Source organism: Carettochelys insculpta, chromosome 1 (assembly GCF_033958435.1).
Source record: "Carettochelys insculpta isolate YL-2023 chromosome 1, ASM3395843v1, whole genome shotgun sequence".
NCBI lineage: Eukaryota > Metazoa > Chordata > Testudines > Carettochelyidae > Carettochelys > Carettochelys insculpta.
Window position 1 is genome coordinate 31,164,991 of NC_134137.1, and position 16,870 is coordinate 31,181,860.

At 47.8% G+C, this 16,870-nt stretch overlaps 1 long non-coding RNA gene across 1 annotated transcript; it reads left to right on the forward strand.

The window, feature by feature from the left end:
• The first annotated feature begins 1,174 nt into the window (after nucleotides 1-1,174).
• Nucleotides 1,175-2,717, forward strand: LOC142006893 (uncharacterized). The gene is made up of 3 exons (XR_012643847.1): nucleotides 1,175-1,189; nucleotides 2,180-2,235; nucleotides 2,595-2,717. It is a non-coding gene; the product is annotated as an uncharacterized LOC142006893 (long non-coding RNA).
• Nucleotides 2,718-16,870: the final 14,153 nt, after the last annotated feature.

Sequence of the window (16,870 nt, forward strand, 5' to 3'; positions counted from 1 at the left end):
TCTGACTCTGTGCCAGTCAGAAAATCCCTGTATGCCAATGGTATTTCCTGGAGGGCAAAGGGACCATTAAGTCTCAGTTTTAGTTCGGGCTACATTTTTCACCACCAAATTGCCCAGAAAATCCTCTCTAGTTGATCTGGGCCTTAATTACTCAATATATTTAAAGAGGTACAAGAAAAAGAAATAAACCATTTCATGGCCACCTTATTGTGACTAAAATAAACACAAATCAATATGAGCTGCTTCAGTAAAATGTCTCTGCATTGCTCTCTGAGCATCATGCTTGTAGCGTGTTTAAATGACACTGTTTACAATACTGTAAACAATCTTTCTAGAATCAAGATGGACTCACAATAGCAAAGGGCAGTGCTGATCACATGATATACAGCCACAAACTCTTATATTGCTATTTTTGAATAAAATGTCATTATTTACATTTTCAGAACAAGTTATTTTATTCGTTCCTGAGCAAGGCTAGCTTCATGGAAGACCTTAAATCTTCAACACTGCATAGAAGCAAACTTATGGCTTGGTGAAGCTGTGTTTGAAGGCACACTTCCATAGTGTTATGTGAGTATTCACCAACTAAAAGACCGGCTTGAAATGTGTTATATAGCAGTTCATGTGGCTGAAGTAGTTTGTTTAGTGCCAGTGGAAACCAGCAGATGAGGCTATTCTAGTAATTGCAAGTCATCAAATCTACTAGGTTCCAATTAGGTGAACTATATGTAAAAATGTCATTTGAAAACATTATTCAAGCTCATTAGAGGAATGGGTGGAAGCGTCTTTCAGGATCTGAATAGTTCACAGGCAGCCAGAGTGAAGTTCATATAGTGTAGACTAGAATTGTATCAGAGGGGTAGCCATGTTAGTTTGTATCTGCAAAAACAAAGAAATCCTTTGGAACCTTGTAGATTAACAGATTTATTGGAGAATAAGCTTTCATATGCAAAGACCCACCTCATCAGACTAGAACTGTGTATCTACAATCGCCTTTAATGTCTAGTGTAGACCTGGACTAAGTACTTGGGAAACTAGCCTTTGAAAACTCTTTGTTGCTGAGATCTCGTGAACTCTACATTTTACAAACTGTGTTGAATTTAGGTCTTGGAGCTGTACAGGTATAGGGTCCATCTGCACAGAGCTCCTGGCAGAATCAGGGCCTTACAATGGAAACACTTCAGCCCAGGTAACCATTGGCTTTTTTTGTTGTTTGCAATGTCAAACACATCTGAGCTGTGTCTACACTAGCCGGCTATTTCGAAGTTGAAATCGACGTAAGGCAGCGAGACGTCGAAGTTGCTATCCTCATGAGGAGATGGGAATAGCGCCCTACTTCGACGTTCAGCGTCGAAGTAGGGTACATGTAGACGATCCACGTCCTGCAACATCGAAATAGTGGGGTCCTCCATGGCGGCCATCAGCTGAGGGGTTGAGAGATGCTCTCTCCAGCCCCTGAGCTCTATGGTCGCCACGTGCAGCAGCCCCTTAAAGCTCCCCGCCCCCTTATTTCCTGTGCAGGAAGCTGAGAGCTCATGCAGGCAGCAGCACAGCCACGAGCACAACCTGCACGTCTCTCTGCAGCCCCAACCCACCATCCTGCACCCCATGGGAGCCAGCCAGCCCCCCCAGCGCCCACAGGGCACCCCCCCCAGGGGACCCAGGGCTCCCAGCCTGTCAGCCAGAGGGGGAAGAGGCAGTGGGGCCCCTCCTGGATGGAGGCCAAGATCTGGGACCTGCTGGGGCTCTGGGGCGAGGAGGAGGTGCTCCAGGTAATAGGGAGCAAGAGGCGGAACACAGATGCGTTCGCTCAGCTAGCCGAGGGTCTGGCTGCCCAGGGTCACCCTGCCCACACTCCTGACCACGTCAGAAGTAAGGTGAAGGAGCTGCGGCAGGGTTATGCCCAGGCCCAGGACACGGCCAGCCGATCTGGGGCCGCCCCTGCTGCTTGCCCCTTTTACAGGGAGCTCAGGGAAATCCTGGGCCCCCAGTACACCTCCTCCCCCGGCCACCCTTGACACCTCAGCCGACGAGCCCCAGCAGGCCCCGGAGATGGAGTCCACCCCAGAGGCCAGCCCTGCACCCCAGGGGCCCCCCAGGAGCCCACCCCTGGGACACCAGAGGAGGAGGAGGAGGCCTCCAGTGACGAGGGGCTCCAGATCTCCCTCTCCTCCCGCAGCTCCACCAGGGCTTCCGCCCGATGGCTGTCCTCCGACAGTGGGAGCGGAGCATCAGGTATGTACCCCCCCGGTGCACACCCCCGGGGTTAAGGGGCGGGGACAAGAGACATGACCAGGGCCCTCCACACACCCAGATGACCATCACCCCGAGGACAGCAGTGGCATGTCCCTCAGAAGAGTCCATAAGCCCCTGCCCCCCAGCAGGACAGCGCCATGCCCCATCCCTGGGGATGGAGGGAGCGGAACCTAGGGTCCCCCCGGGGGTGGCGAGTTGGACACCCATCAGCAGCAGCAGCAGCATCTCCGGGTGATGGGGATGGGGAACCAGCAGCAGACGGGTGGGGGGACAAGGGCCACAGGTCAGGGCCCAGACTAATGACTGTCTCCACTCTTCTTCCCCCCTCTGTTCCGCAGCTGCACCGTCGGAGGGCCCGGAGAGCACCTGTGCAGCATCTGTCATCCCGGAGAGCCCACCGGGGCCATCCCACCAGGCCAGCCCCTCGGCGGAGCACGGACCAGCCCCAGGACGAGCCCAACAGCGGTGGGGCCATCTGCAGGCATCCACGGACCCCCAGCTGCTCGCGACCCTCCGGCGTCAGCTGGAGGTGTCCGAGCAGCGCCTGCAGGTGGAGGAGCGGCGGCTCAACCTCCAGGAGCGAGCGCTGGCCTGGCGCCAGGAGGCTTGAGGGGTGTTCATGCGCACGTTCGATGCCATCACGCAGCACTTGGCCCCCCCCCCCAGCTGCTCCACCCACCGCTCCGCCTGCCATCCCTCCACCATCGGCTGTCCTGGGGCCTGCCACCGAAGGGGACCATGGGCCTCCGGACACTGCCTGGACGTACCTGCCGGTTCTCCCGGACCCCATGCAGCCTCGACCAGGCCTCCGGCCGAGACATGGGTCGCGCCCCCCAACACCAGGCGCAGGACAATAGGGGTGCATGGCCGAGGATGTTGCCCCCCAAAGCCCCCTCCTTTGGACTCATTCCCCCCATGTTTGTGTAAATAGTTTTTGTTCTACCCCTGTTTTGTAACTGCCCCCCATGTACATAGTTCCCCCCCTTATTCTTCTGTTTTTCATATTATTAATAATACAAAGGGTTGCAGGGTTTTGTTTAAAAAAATTCCATTTTTTTATTGCACAGAAGTGTGGGGGGGGGTGTGCTCTCGGGTTCTCTGTGGTGTGGGTGTGGGGGCAGGAAGTGTTGTGGAGGATGGGGGTGGTGCAGTGGGTGGCTCACCCGCAGCTGGCCCTGCCAGCTTTCACCCCACTGCCTGGTCAAAATGGGCCCGCAGGGCCTCCTGGACCCGGATCCCCTCAGGGTCGACCTGGCGACTGGGGGCAGCGGGTGGCTGGACATCGGCCCTGCCAGCCTCCACAGCCCAGCCCTGGAAGAAGGCCTCTCCCTTGCTCTCCACCAGGCTGTGGAGTGCGCTGCACGCGCCCACAACCTGGGGGATGTTGGTGAGGCCCGCATCCAGGTGGGTGAGGAGACCCCTCCAGCACCCTTTGAGGTGGCCGAAGGTGCGCTCGACCACCTGGCGCGCATGGTTCAAGTGCGTGTTGAACCGCTCCTGGCTGGCTGTGACATGGCCCGTGTAAGGGTGCATTAGCTAGGGCCGGAGGGGGTATGCCACGTCTGCGACGACGCAGAGGGGCATGGTGGTGTCCCCCACAGAGATCTCCCCCTGGGGGAAGTAGGTCCCCACCTCCAGCCGGTGGCACAAGCCCGAATTTCTGAAAACCTGGCATCATGGGTGCTGGCAGGCCAGCCAACATAAATGTCCAAGAGGCGGACCCGGCTGTCCACCAAGGCCTGGAGGACCACGGAATGGTATCCCTTCCTATTGAGGAAGTGTCCTCCGCTGTGCTCCGGGGCACGGATGGGGATATGGGTCCCATCCAGAGCCCCAAAGCAATTTGGGAATCCCAGGCTGGCAAACCCTCCAATGGCAGTATCCGGGTCCCCAAGCCGCACGAGCCTGTGGAGGAGCAGGACGTTGATTGCGCGGACTACCTGCAGGGGAAGGACATGAGAGAGCACCGGTGAGGGGTGTGCAGGGTGTGTCTGGCCCTCTCCCCCCCGCCCGGGCTCCCCCACTCCCACCCAGGGCCCCCCCGGGCTCTCCCCCGGCCTACCCCCCAGGCTCCCCCCCCTCCCCCTGGGTCCTCTTACCTCCATGAGGACAGCCCCGACAGTGGCCTTACCCACGCCAAACTGCTGCCCTACAGATCGGTAGCTGTCTGGAGTGGCCAGCTTCCAGACAGCGATGCCAACCCATTTCTCAACGGTGAGGGCACGTCTCATGGGGGTGTCCTGGTGCCGTAAGGCAGGGGTGAGCCACTGGCACAGCTCCAGGAATGTCTGCCGGCTCATTCGGAAGTTCCGGAGCCAGCGGTCATTGTTCCACTCGCCGAGCACCAGCCGCTCCCACCAGTCTGTGCTAGTGGGGTATCTCCACAGCCGGTGGTGTGTGCGGTGGGGTCGGGTGTGCTGGGAGGGCAGCCAGGTCTGGGGCTGCTTCCTCATCCCCTGAGGACAGCTCATCTTCCTGAAATAAAAGATGGTCAGCTGCCTCCTGCATAGCACTGAGCAGGGCATCCACTGCTCCTCCAGGGGTGGGTGTGTGGGCCTCTGGCTGCTGCTGCTAGGGGTCCATGCTGCTTCCATGGGGTGTGCGTGCCTGTGGCTCTGCAGACCGCGTGCTGTGCAGGCTGAGTGTGTCTGGGAGAGGCCCTTTAAGGGAGCGGCTTCCTGTTGCCCCGGTAGTGCTAGTCCGCCCTGTACCCTGTCTGCAGCTGTTCCTGGCACCCTTATTTCGATGTGGGCCGCTTTGGTGTGTAGACACTCCCCTGCAGCGCCTACTTCGATGTAGTGCTGCCCAACGTCGACGGCACCAGCCCTGGAGGACGTGTAGACGCTATTCATCGAAATAGCTTATTTTGATTTCGCTACATCGAAATAAGCTATTTCGATGTAGCATACCAGGGTAGACGTAGCTCTGTGGTCCCATATGACTTTTTAATAACCTAGGGATCCAAGCTGGCACTCTTGGCTGAAGGAATTTTCCCTGCCCCCTTTCTTTTCCTAAATCACATACTTGGTCTAAAGCTCAGTCCGGAGATGTGCTCCTTGCCTTGAAGAAGTGTCTTCCCACCCCCCCGCTCCACCCCCTCATTCCATCACCTGAGCAATGCAGCCTGGGGGGTTAGCTGGGGGCCTGGTGCAGGGGGTCAGCAGGGTGCCCCCACTGGACTCACCAGGGTGGCTGGGCCAAGGCACACTGTTTCCTGCTGCCATGGAGAAGCTGAACACGATGGGCTGGGGGAGGGTAGTGGGTTAGAGTGGAGCAGGCTGCTGTGTCACTCCTGATCCCCCCGACCCCATCAGAAAGAGTGTGTGTGGGAGGGGTTGGAGTGGGACCTGCAGAAGGTTCCGAGATAATCCCCTGGATCCTGTCCACAGGGTGGAGCTGGCCACCACTGGGCTCCCCAAAGTGCTGGGCCTGAGGCAGCTGCCATGAATCATCCTATGGATGAGACAGCTCTGGTACATGCTTACAAATCTCTCTGTGGTGCCACTGAACTTTTACATTTGTTTGCATGAGGGATAACTTCATGCTAATGAAATGTTTATGTGGGTTTCATTTCTTAAGCTGCTGACTCCATGGGTGCTTCAGGGCTGGAGCATCCACAGAGAAAAATTATTGGTTGCTGAGCACGCACTGGTAGCCAAGCTTCCCTGAGTCTCATTCCTCCCCCAATGCCGTTCATTTGCTGGTGGTCCTGCTGAGCAACTCCTCCTTCACCCTCCCATTGCATCTAGAGTGCCACAAAGAGCTGATTTGTGGCCTCCAGGAAGCTCTGTGAGGGAGAAGAATGGGAAAGTAGTGCAGGTGCAGGCTGGAAAGAAGCAGGATTGGGGCACGGAGGGTGTAAGGGTGGAATGGGATGAAGGCAGAACAAGGGCAGGAAGAGGTCGGATGGGGCAGGTGGTCAGGGGAAAGGATGGGGTGGGGGAAGGGCTTGGCATGGACAGGGTGGGTTAAGCAACCCCTAGCTAGAGAGGAAGTCAGTGTGAGGCTTCAGAGGCTGAAAATTTCCTGCATGTAAATGGTGCTACAAATGATGGAAATTCTCCCTCTTGTATTCTTCTGCAGAACTACATACACCTAATGATTTCTTCCAGCTTGATTCAAGTCTTCAAATATCTGTCTACTTCATCTGCTTACTCCTGCACAAGCTAATTACATTATCTGTTAGTGTAAGACATTATTTTACTGTTCAGCCAACAGCACTGAAGAGCAACAATGGGTATAGCTAACCCACACAAAGGGAGAGCAATTTATTTATTATTTAGATTGCCTAGCACCTGGGAGTGCCAGTCATGGAGCACAGCCCAGCTGGGCTAGGTGCAAACACAGAACAAAAAAGGAGCACAAGAGACTTAAGTGAGATATAAGTGGAGAGGTGTCTGACATGCCCAGTGATTAATGATTGTGACTGGCATGCCACTCCATGTACCAGATTTAATGCTGACCACAATCCAGAACAGATGATGTTTAAGCAGAGAATGGGTTATAGTTACCATTAACTGACTTTTCCTGTGATGCTATCAACAGGAAAATCAGAAGAATTGTTCTTAAATAATGCTCTGGCTAGTTAGCATATGCAATTCCCTTAAAAGGGTGTATTCTACTAATAAACAAAACTTTATTTTTAAATCATCATTTTGATTTTTGCTACAAAGCTCCAGTGTCACCAAGTTTTAACAGTCTTAACAGATAAATTATTCTGTAAAGTTGAGGGCACCCATGCATGACAGAAAAATGACCTACACAAAACTGGCTGTTTCATATCCATATGCCTGATGACTTCTCTAGCCAATAAGATACCCCCTACAAGAGAGCTGTGGAAAAATATTTGACCAGCTTTGCAATTAAGAAGTGATGCTAGTAATTTGGTTAGTCCTGGTTTTAGTTATTTAGCACAGAATAAAATCTTACTTACATAACTCTGGTCTTAAGTGGCTTCTAGGCTAAGCTATTTTATTCCTGTTTAAAATGTATAGCAGTAAATAGTTACACAAAGGAAAATAACCTACCTAATGTTATAGGAAAAGAGATATATGGTCTTGTCAAAGTCAGTTAAGAAATGGTTCGGTGCTAGAAGACTCAGCTGCGTTGGTCAGCCCACGCATCAGTGAGTCACTTCCATTTCATGGGCAATGGAAGCATACATCTGCAAAATGCATCATATCCATCTAGCCAATGGGTACAATTCGAACACCAGAAAAAAAATTGTTAGTCACTGAGCTTGCTGAGTGTATTGAGATGCAGCATTAACCTCAACCTGTCCATGAACAAAGTGAGTTTACATGTATTCTGATTAACTGGCTTGTCTATACTTTGACTCCATTCAGCAAAGAAAAATCAAATATTTTGTAATTGCTATTGCAAACTGCCCGGTCCAGATATATATCAAAGCATTAGAGGCTTAACTGTATAATTAGTTACTATTTAGATTAAAGTAGCATCCAGGCGTCCCAATCAAAAGCAGAATCTCAGTGTCTTATGTGTGATACAAACATCTGCAACCATAATCCATGTACCAAAGAGCTAATCGGTGACAGCCGACTCACAGAAATTTAAGTTAACTTTAAATATAGGTGGATCCCTCACTCTGAAATGAAACAGTCACAGTTCAAAACCAAACTCAAGTAGAGCACAGACAATTGTGGACCAAACTCTGCTTTCAGTTATACTAATGATGTTACTTTTCCAAGCACAAACAACAACTATATACCCTCAGTTTCAGAGGGTTGATCTACACTGACTGAGAAATCAGCCTGGTCTGGATCAGTCTTTGGGGGCTTGCATTCATGGGGACATGAACAATTGAACTATCAGGGCTTGACACTTGACCTCTATACTCAGTATCACAAGGAGTAATGAGGGGGTCTCTTGTCGATCTCCCTTCGTGAGGATGGCCAGATAAGTTGATTGTAGATACGGTGATTCCAGCTTCCCCTCTGTCTTAGCTGAAATTGCTGTCTAGTTCTGACTTTCAGGTCTTGTGCAGACTTGCCCAGAGATGCTTATTTTAGACTAAGGAACATGATAAGACATAACGGTAAATTCTCCATGAGTGAACTCAGTGTAAACTTGGTATTGAGGTCAGCAAACCATTCTCTGCTCCAAGCTGGTTTAGGCAGCTGACATACAGTAATCCTGTTCAGCAGATTCTGTTTGCCTCAGTCTGCAAGCCAGAGAGAGAGGCAGAGTTGGTGTCTCTATTTGTTCAGTAACCTCAATACAGATGCCTGTCTGCAGCAGTTCTGTTTGCCAGTATGGCTGCCTATCTCTGCAGACACCAATTCTTAGGCACTTAAGACTACAGCAAGCAAGAAACTTCAGCATGATAATGGTAACCTGGAGTGGGATTTTTCAGAGGATCTGAACACCTACCATTTTGCTGAAATCAGTGGGAGTAGTGAGAGCTCAGTGATGCTGATAAATGAGTCCCACAAACTGAAACTTTCAGAACTGACCAGTGATTTGGAGGCCTTCATTTTAGACGCTGCTTTCCTGAAGCATAATTTCCCCCTTAACCAGGAACGGCCTGAGCTGTTTTGTAGGTTAGGGCAGAAAATGGTCGTGGTGCTCCCTTTTTGGTATCCTCTGACCCCTGAACAGCCAACCAACCAAAGGGCCAGCCAAAAGTCAATCGGTAAAACCAAAGCAGCCAGACAATCAGAGCGGAGAGGGAACCCCACTACAACCTGCTCCCAAAACCTCAGCTGAGTGGCAGAGCAATCCCCCCTCCACCCCACCAAATTATCTGGTCCTGTTCCTACTTCCCTAATGGACAGTGCAGCTCCAACTTTGGGCACCCATTGTTGTCCCAGGTTTCCCTCCAATTCATGCACTACTTAATCATACTACACCATCAAGCTGGTGCGTGAACGCTATAAAGAGAAACTGACTATACTGAAAGTGAAACCTTGTACTAATGTATGCCCATTGGCCAAATACAGCAAAGTGCACTAGTGAACAGCCAGCAGCAATGGTGAAACAGAAATTAAAAAATTCAATTATAATTTAAGCACCACAAGTAAAGAAATTTTCTTTTTTTTTAAATATGATTTTAAATCTGGTGTCCTCTGAATGCACGATAGGGCAACACAATGATTAGCCACATTCCTGAGTATCTGTGTTTTGAGTTATGGTCTTTTGCTTAAGGCACTGAACTGGGGCTCAAACCTGATTAAATTACTGGCTCTGCCATGGACTTTGTGTTGTCTTCAGCCTCATTTCTCTGCACCTTTATCCACATCTGTAAAAGAGGGACAATAATGAATAATTCTGCTTCCTTTCCTCTCCGTTAATTGTTGTGAGGATAAAGTTCTCATTTTCCTTTGTGACTGAAGAGTTTCTATTTGGAAAGATACCTATAATGAGCAAGATTTTGGGTCTCATCCAAAGCCCTTAAAAGGGACCCTTTTCACTGATTCCATTGGGCCTTCAATCATACACTTTATCCTTTTCTCCCAGCTTTGTTCTTCCTTCCACTTCTACCCATGGCTAGCTGATTCTGTCACAAGTGGAAGGTACCATCAGTCTAACTTGTGATCAAGCAATCAATGTACCCTCTGCTTAAAGGATGCATCTTGTGTGGCTCCCCTTTGCTGTTGCTGCCTTTTGCTCTTTTTTTTTACAATGGTGAATGAGGGGCTCAGAGTGGTGGGTTTTTTGTTTTTTTTCTGAAAGATCCTGTTTCTAATGACTTGATCAGAAGATGTGTGTCCGAAAACTAAAGTGGGAAATGCAATTTGAAAATTACTAACATGCTTCCCTATGGGAGAGTCAGTCATTCTGTCTCCTAATCTCGCTTCCATCATCACTTTTTTTGCTTCAGTTGCTGTTTTTCCCATATTACTGAAACAAAGTGGATATTTGATTAGACTGGATAGTCTGGTTCTCATGGAACCAGCTTCTTATTTCTAAACTCTTAATTGGTTTGAGTCTGGTAAAAGTACAGCAATAAGAGTAGAAAATGCACATTCTGGAAAGGAGTATTAGTACCCCTGTGTTTAGCTACCTTGGAAATCAACTTTTCAGTCAGCTGACACAAAGCATATCTCTGTGTTGGATGGATCATGCCCCAAATCCCTAAATCCAGCAACGCATGTCTACATAGCCACTCACAGTGTAAGTATTTGGCTTGATTGTAACACAATGTATAAAACAATATGACTAGTAATTAAAAAAGGAATGGAACCTGGCAAATGTGTCTAACCTTAAATCAAAACATTTAAACTCACGACTTCCTACTGGAATACATCATGGACAATGAAGATATAGCATTAATGTCAAAGGCTGTAGTGAAGGCTTATTGAATAGCCATAGGATACAACCCCTCCCCCACCAATAATCATGGAGAGAGTGCTAATCTCAATCAGTGGTGGTAGCAGAAATGTTTCAGTTAGCAGATTTACCTTAAATGGAAGCCTTATAGGAGAGAGGGGAAGTAGTATGCTAGGCTATATGTTGTGAAATTTGGGTTTTGTTATTGCCATGAGCTTATTGGGTGATTGTGAGCAAACCTCTGTGCTTCTGTTTTCCATCCCAGTCTTTCTGCCTTGTCTATGTCACTTGTCAGCTAACAGTGCAGTAACCATGCACCCTAGGAAAATAAGAGTGATCTTGTGGCTGCAGCACAGTGCATTTCCTGTCCCCCTTTGGGCAAGTCACTTAATCTCTCACTGGGTTTGTCTACACTAAGACAGGGATTGACCCTACCATGATTGACCCACCACCCAGTAATTTAATGCATCTGATGTAGACATGAAAAATCAATCTCCGAGCTCGCTCCTAATGATGCTAGCAGTAAATAATAGCATAGCTGAAGTAGACTGATGTCACCCCATAGTGTAGACCAAGGATCTGTTATCCATCTGTAAAATGCGGTGTAACAGGGTGTCCTGGTCCCTTTAAGCTTAAAGTGTCAGGAAACCCCTTTCTAGGGAGTTGTAGCGAGCAACGGCCTAACAAATGGGCTGGTTATAGAATAGTAGAAGCTGATTTGGGGATTTGGTGGAAAACCTGAGGTCAGTATGTCTTCTCGGGTCCCCTCTTCTCTGCCCCACCAGGACTACCACCTCCAGCCCTGCACCTTGTGCCTCCAATAATTGAAAAGGCAGAAGAGTCAGTGCAGGGAGCCCTCTGCAGCCCTGGTGCCCTGGAATTATCTGAATAAAATCTGTTTATCCCCAAGCTAGTTGGATAACTCGGAGTATACTATATAAGATATGAATAATAATATTAAAATCAATGGCAAAATTCCCATTAAATTCAATAGTGCAGTCCTAGGCCCAAAGTGCCACTAGAGTTGTAATCTAAAGTTTTATGCCATCTGAATATGTGGGACTCTGTGCCTTCAAATGGGATAAAGTAATACCCTCTGTCTCTAGCCTTTTTTAAGGCATTAAAATTGTGCCTGATTTAAAATAAGGGGAAAAACAAGAGGGTGAAATTAACAATCAGAATTTAAAATGTGCAATGTCATACTCTGCTAGGGATCTAAATACACTGGCAGATCAGTATCAATTCTTATGAAGTTGTAGTGGAACGGCTGTCCAACTCCTGCAGGGAAGGGGTTAAAGTAGGCTGTGGAGTGCCCCACCAATTGAAGAGAGGCTTATGAACAGCCAATCAGAGGGCATCTTGCAGGGGCCACCCTGTATATCAGGAGCTGCTCAGCAGAGCAGAGTCAGTAGGGGTCCTGACCAGGGATGGTGTAGGACTGGTTTCTCCACAGGCAAAGAGCACTTTAGCTAGAGCAGTGCTGGGCAGGCTAAGGGGAGCTAGGGAGAGGCTCCAGCCTGACAGCTGACAGACTGCTGATTCAAAGGCCAGTAAAGTGTAAGGGGTCACAGGGTAAGTGGCCCAGGGAATAAGAAGCAGTAATGGGGTGAAGAGAAAGAGGGCAGGACAAGGCTGGTCTCAAAGGTTCCCTGTGCTGGGACCCAGAGTAGTGGGCAGGCCTGGGTCCCATCCCTTCCCTTCCCTTCCCTCTTGGACCATGCCACACCTAAGAGTGGCTGTGGTGAGGGGCTAGACTGAGGCTGAGGTATGCAGATGGATGCAGATGGAGGACTCCCTGGAAGGGGGAAAGGACTGTAGCAGGCACTGCTGGACGACTGTATCCAGAAGAGGATAACGTGATCCTAGGAGTGTGCAGGTCCATAACAGAGCATGGAGAGAGCATGGAGTGACAAACAAGTGACACACTGGCCATAAGGCAGGGGGAGGAAGTGCTCTGCAGGTGATTGAGCTCATTCCCAGGGTAACCCACAGGAGGTGCTGCAGCAGTGAGTCACACTCCATTACGAGGCTATTAGTGTTTGTAAACAATGCACTTTATTAGAAAGCAGAAAACAAAACCAACATTCCTCCTTGTTCTTTGTCATTAGTATATTAATATTTCCTATTTGTACAAAATTACCACTCCCATTTTACCACAGGGTTTTCTGTTCCCAGAGTCAATCAGGACTTTGAGACAGACTGTGAGCTTCAGGTAACATCAGTCTTTTTTTTTTTCCTGAAAATCATTTCTGTTTGTTCATTTCATTCCCTGTTTGACTCTTTAGTGTCTTTTTAGCCGTGTCTACACGTGCACGCTACTTCGAAGTAGCGGCACTAACTTCGAAATAGCGCCCGTCATGGCTACACGTGTTGGGCGCTATTTCGATGTTAACATCGATGTTAGGCAGTGAGACGTCGAAGCCGCTAACCCCATGAGGGGATGGGAATAGCGCCCTACTTCGACGTTCAACGTCAAAGTAGGGACCGTGTAGTCGTTGCGCGTCCCGCAACTTTGAAATAGCGGGGTCCGCCATGGCAGCCATCAGCTGAGGGGTTGAGAGACGCTCTCTCTCCAACCCCTGCGGGGCTCTATGGTCACCGTGGGCAGCAGCCCTTAGCCCAGGGCTTCTGGCTGCTGCTGCTGCAGCTGGGGATCCATGCTGCATGCACAGGGCCTGCAACCAGTTGTCGGCTCTGTGGATCTTGTGGTGTTTAGTGCAAGTGTGTCTGGGAGGGGCCCTTTAAGGGAGCGGCTTGCTGTTGAGTCCGCCCTGTGACCTTGTCTGCAGCTGTGCCTGGCACCCTTATTTCAATGTGTGCTACTTTGGCGTGTAGACGTTCCCTCGCAGCGCCTATTTCGATGTGGTGCTGCACAACGTCGATGTTCAACATCGACGTTGCCGGCCCTGGAGGACGTGTAGACGTTATTCATCGAAATAGACTATTTCGATGTCACCACATTGAAATAGGCTACTTCGATGTAGGCTTCACGTGTAGACGTAGCCTTTATGTTTGAGCGCTACAGATCCTTTTCGCTTATAAGCTTGAAGGTCAGAGTCAGCAGCATTCTTTGTTCTTTGCCAGTCTACCTGTGAAATGCCATTGATGGCTCCCTTGAAGGAGGCCACACACTTCATTCCATGCTTGAGTCACTGGGAGGAAGGTGTAGAGAGGAAGCCACAGCCAACTGTTCCAGGCAGGCAGAGGAAGGGAGACATACGGCAGTCCAGAATGAGAAGAACAAGAAGTCTTGTGGCACCTTATAGACTAATAGATATTTTGGAGCATAAACTTTTGTGGGCAAAGAAAGCTTATGCTCCAAATATCTGTTAGTCTATAAGGTGCCACAAGACTACTTGTTGTTCTTGAAGCTACAGACTTACACGGCTGCCTCTCTGATACTTGTCAGAATGAGGAGATTGATCATAAAATTGTATATTTTGGCCAGTGTGTTTTATCATCATATCAATTCTCATTGCTAAGTTATAACCACTGAAATCTAATACAGAGGTAAAAACTTCAGTATTTGAGTTTGTATCATTTCTATAATAGGTGTTTCACTCTTTAGGGAAGAAAACTATGGCTTCTCTGTCAAAGGGGTAAGATCATTCCTTTCATGTACAACTCTGTCTTCTTAACGTGTACAACACACACAGCTAAAAGCAGAAATGTAGCACTCTGAAGACTAACAAAATGATTTATTCGGTGTTGAGCTTTCGTGAGACAGACCCAATTCATCAGATCAGTTGCATTACCAGTACAGAGTGACATCTATAAGTACAGAGGTCCACAAAAATTGCAATAAAAACTGACAAATCAAGTACATAGGACTGAAGGGTGGGGGAGGGGGATGTTAAGTACACAGCCTGATGGAGTCCTGGTCCATGGCTGGTCCTTGGCACTGCAATAATACAAATCATGTGTAATATCATTGAAAAAAGGCACTTGCTAGTGGCAAGTCAGCAGATCTGTCTGGCTAGTACATGGGAGGTTTTAGTAGTGGAGTCAAATGGACAAGGATCTGCGTAGTTTCATTCCTTCCTAATATCTCCTGAGCAACAGCTGTGAGACAGGGAAGACTCTCATAAGTTTCTTGTAAGCGGCTCTTGCTGCTGGGCAAAGAAGGAGTGGATCCAGAGCAGTGTTTCTTGAATTTTTTGAGATCACAGAACACCAAACTATAATATTTTTTATGTAGAACACCTATGAAAATTTTCTTCCAAAAGAAGTTGCTGTCAGACCAAAAGGGGAAAAAAATAGCAACATATACAGCAAAAACAAAATGAAGTAATTTAATCAGGTATCATAGCAATGAAGAAGTAACATTGTATCTGGTTTTAATAACAGAAAATATAGACCATCAGTGTTTGATACCAAAAAATGTGTCAGATGCTCACCGCGCGCGAGAGTTGTTCGGGGACCACCAATGTTCCGCAGAACATAGTTTAAGAAACACTGGCCTAGAGAGCCTTCCACCCATTAGTAGCAGTAGAGGAGTAAGGCCTGGCTATTGCTTGCCATAGCATTCAAGCAGCAAAGTGAAACTTAATGGAATGTAGTCAGCTCATCTACTGGTCTTCAGTAGATCATTGGGCAGGTGAATTTTGTGAATTCCAAGACTATAACAGAGTTCAAAAAAGAACTAGATAAATTCTTGGAGGATGGATCCATCAATGGCTGTTAGCCAAGACAGTGTCCCTAGGCTCTGTTTTCCAGGAGCACTATTTGGAAATAGAATGTCTACACACAATAGAGCCATTTTGAAATAGAGCCATTAGATGTGCTATGGCTTATTTCATTTATTGTGCTTACATTTCAATGAGTGGTTTAAAATAATCCATGTTTGTGAAATTTCAGTTTGCATTGACTTTACTAGTGCTTTTTATGCAGTCTAGTAAAACTAGGCAAATATCTAGACATAGCCCTGGTTGAGAACCACTGTATTAAATAACACTTCCTTATTTGCTTTACTTTACTTTATTTCAAAGTAACTTTGCTAGTGTCTACACAAAGTAAACGTTATTTTGAAATAGCGGTTGGCTAATTTTGAAATCGGTAAACCTCATTCCATGAGAAATAGCGCCTATTTTGAAATAGCTGTTAGGGCCTGTGTAGACAGGGAATAGAGCCGATCTCAAAATAAGCCATAGTGCGTCCAATGTCTCTTCTTCAAATAGGCTCTATTGTGTGTAGATGTACTATTTCAAAATAGTATTCAGCTATTGCAAAATGCATTTTGTTTGTAGCTGTGTATTTTCAAATAAGATATTCCAGAAGATCTCTTCCAGAATAGCTTATTTTGAAATAAGGCTGCTACACATACCTGGTGTGATCACATCTGAACACAGTATTGAAGATGTGGAAGTGCCATAGATTTCTATAGAGATAATATAACTTACTTATTATTATATTGCTAGAGTAGCTAGAAGAGAGAGACTGTACAAAATATCAGAGGGGTAGCCGTGTTAGTCTGGATTAGCAAAAGCAACGAGGGGTCCTGTGGCACCTTATAGACTAACAGAAATGTATGAGCATAAGCTTTCGTGGTAAAGACCCACTTCCTGCATCTGACGAAGTGGGTCTTTGCCCACGAAAGCTTATGCTCATAAATTTCTGTTAGTCTATAAGGTGCCACAGGACCCCTCGTTGCTTTTGTAAACTAAATGATAGTGAACTTTATGGATCTCCTCATTTCCCACAGCATAACTTTTATTTCTGGCTGTACATATTTTTAGTTCAGCACCATTCCATTTGTGTATTTACATTGTTGTTGGTTTTTTGGACATAACATCATTCATCCATAATTATTCTGATTATCAAGCGTCAGAGGTCTAATATGAAAAAAATAAAATGATAGCATTCTAAATGTATTTTGGCAGCCTCGTGCCCATTTTCACATGAAGTAAATATGTCCCCAGAAATGATTGTCGTTTCACTGTGTACGTGCTGCTGTATTGCTTCTGTTAGGCCGCAGAAAATAAAGGGAAATATTTCCTTCTCTTGAGATCTCATGGGTGTAAGGACTGCCCTAGACCATTTGATGCAGATTTGCCACTACCAGCTTTCTCCCATTGGCACCGTCAAGTGCTAAAGCATAGATGGAAACATTAGCTCTTTTAATGACTGACTAAGAAACTGGGTCTGAGTTTCCTTAGCTGTAAATTCATCATTATTCATTGGAGTGTGTGGGTGCCTGGGTTTGGGGGTTCTGGGCCTGGGTTTGTCTGTTTATTTGGTGTTTGAGTGCTGAGCTGTCTGTTTGTTTGTTTGTTTGAAAGGCCATGTGCTCAGGCTGCGTGCCGATTGGCTGAACGGTAGTCAGAGG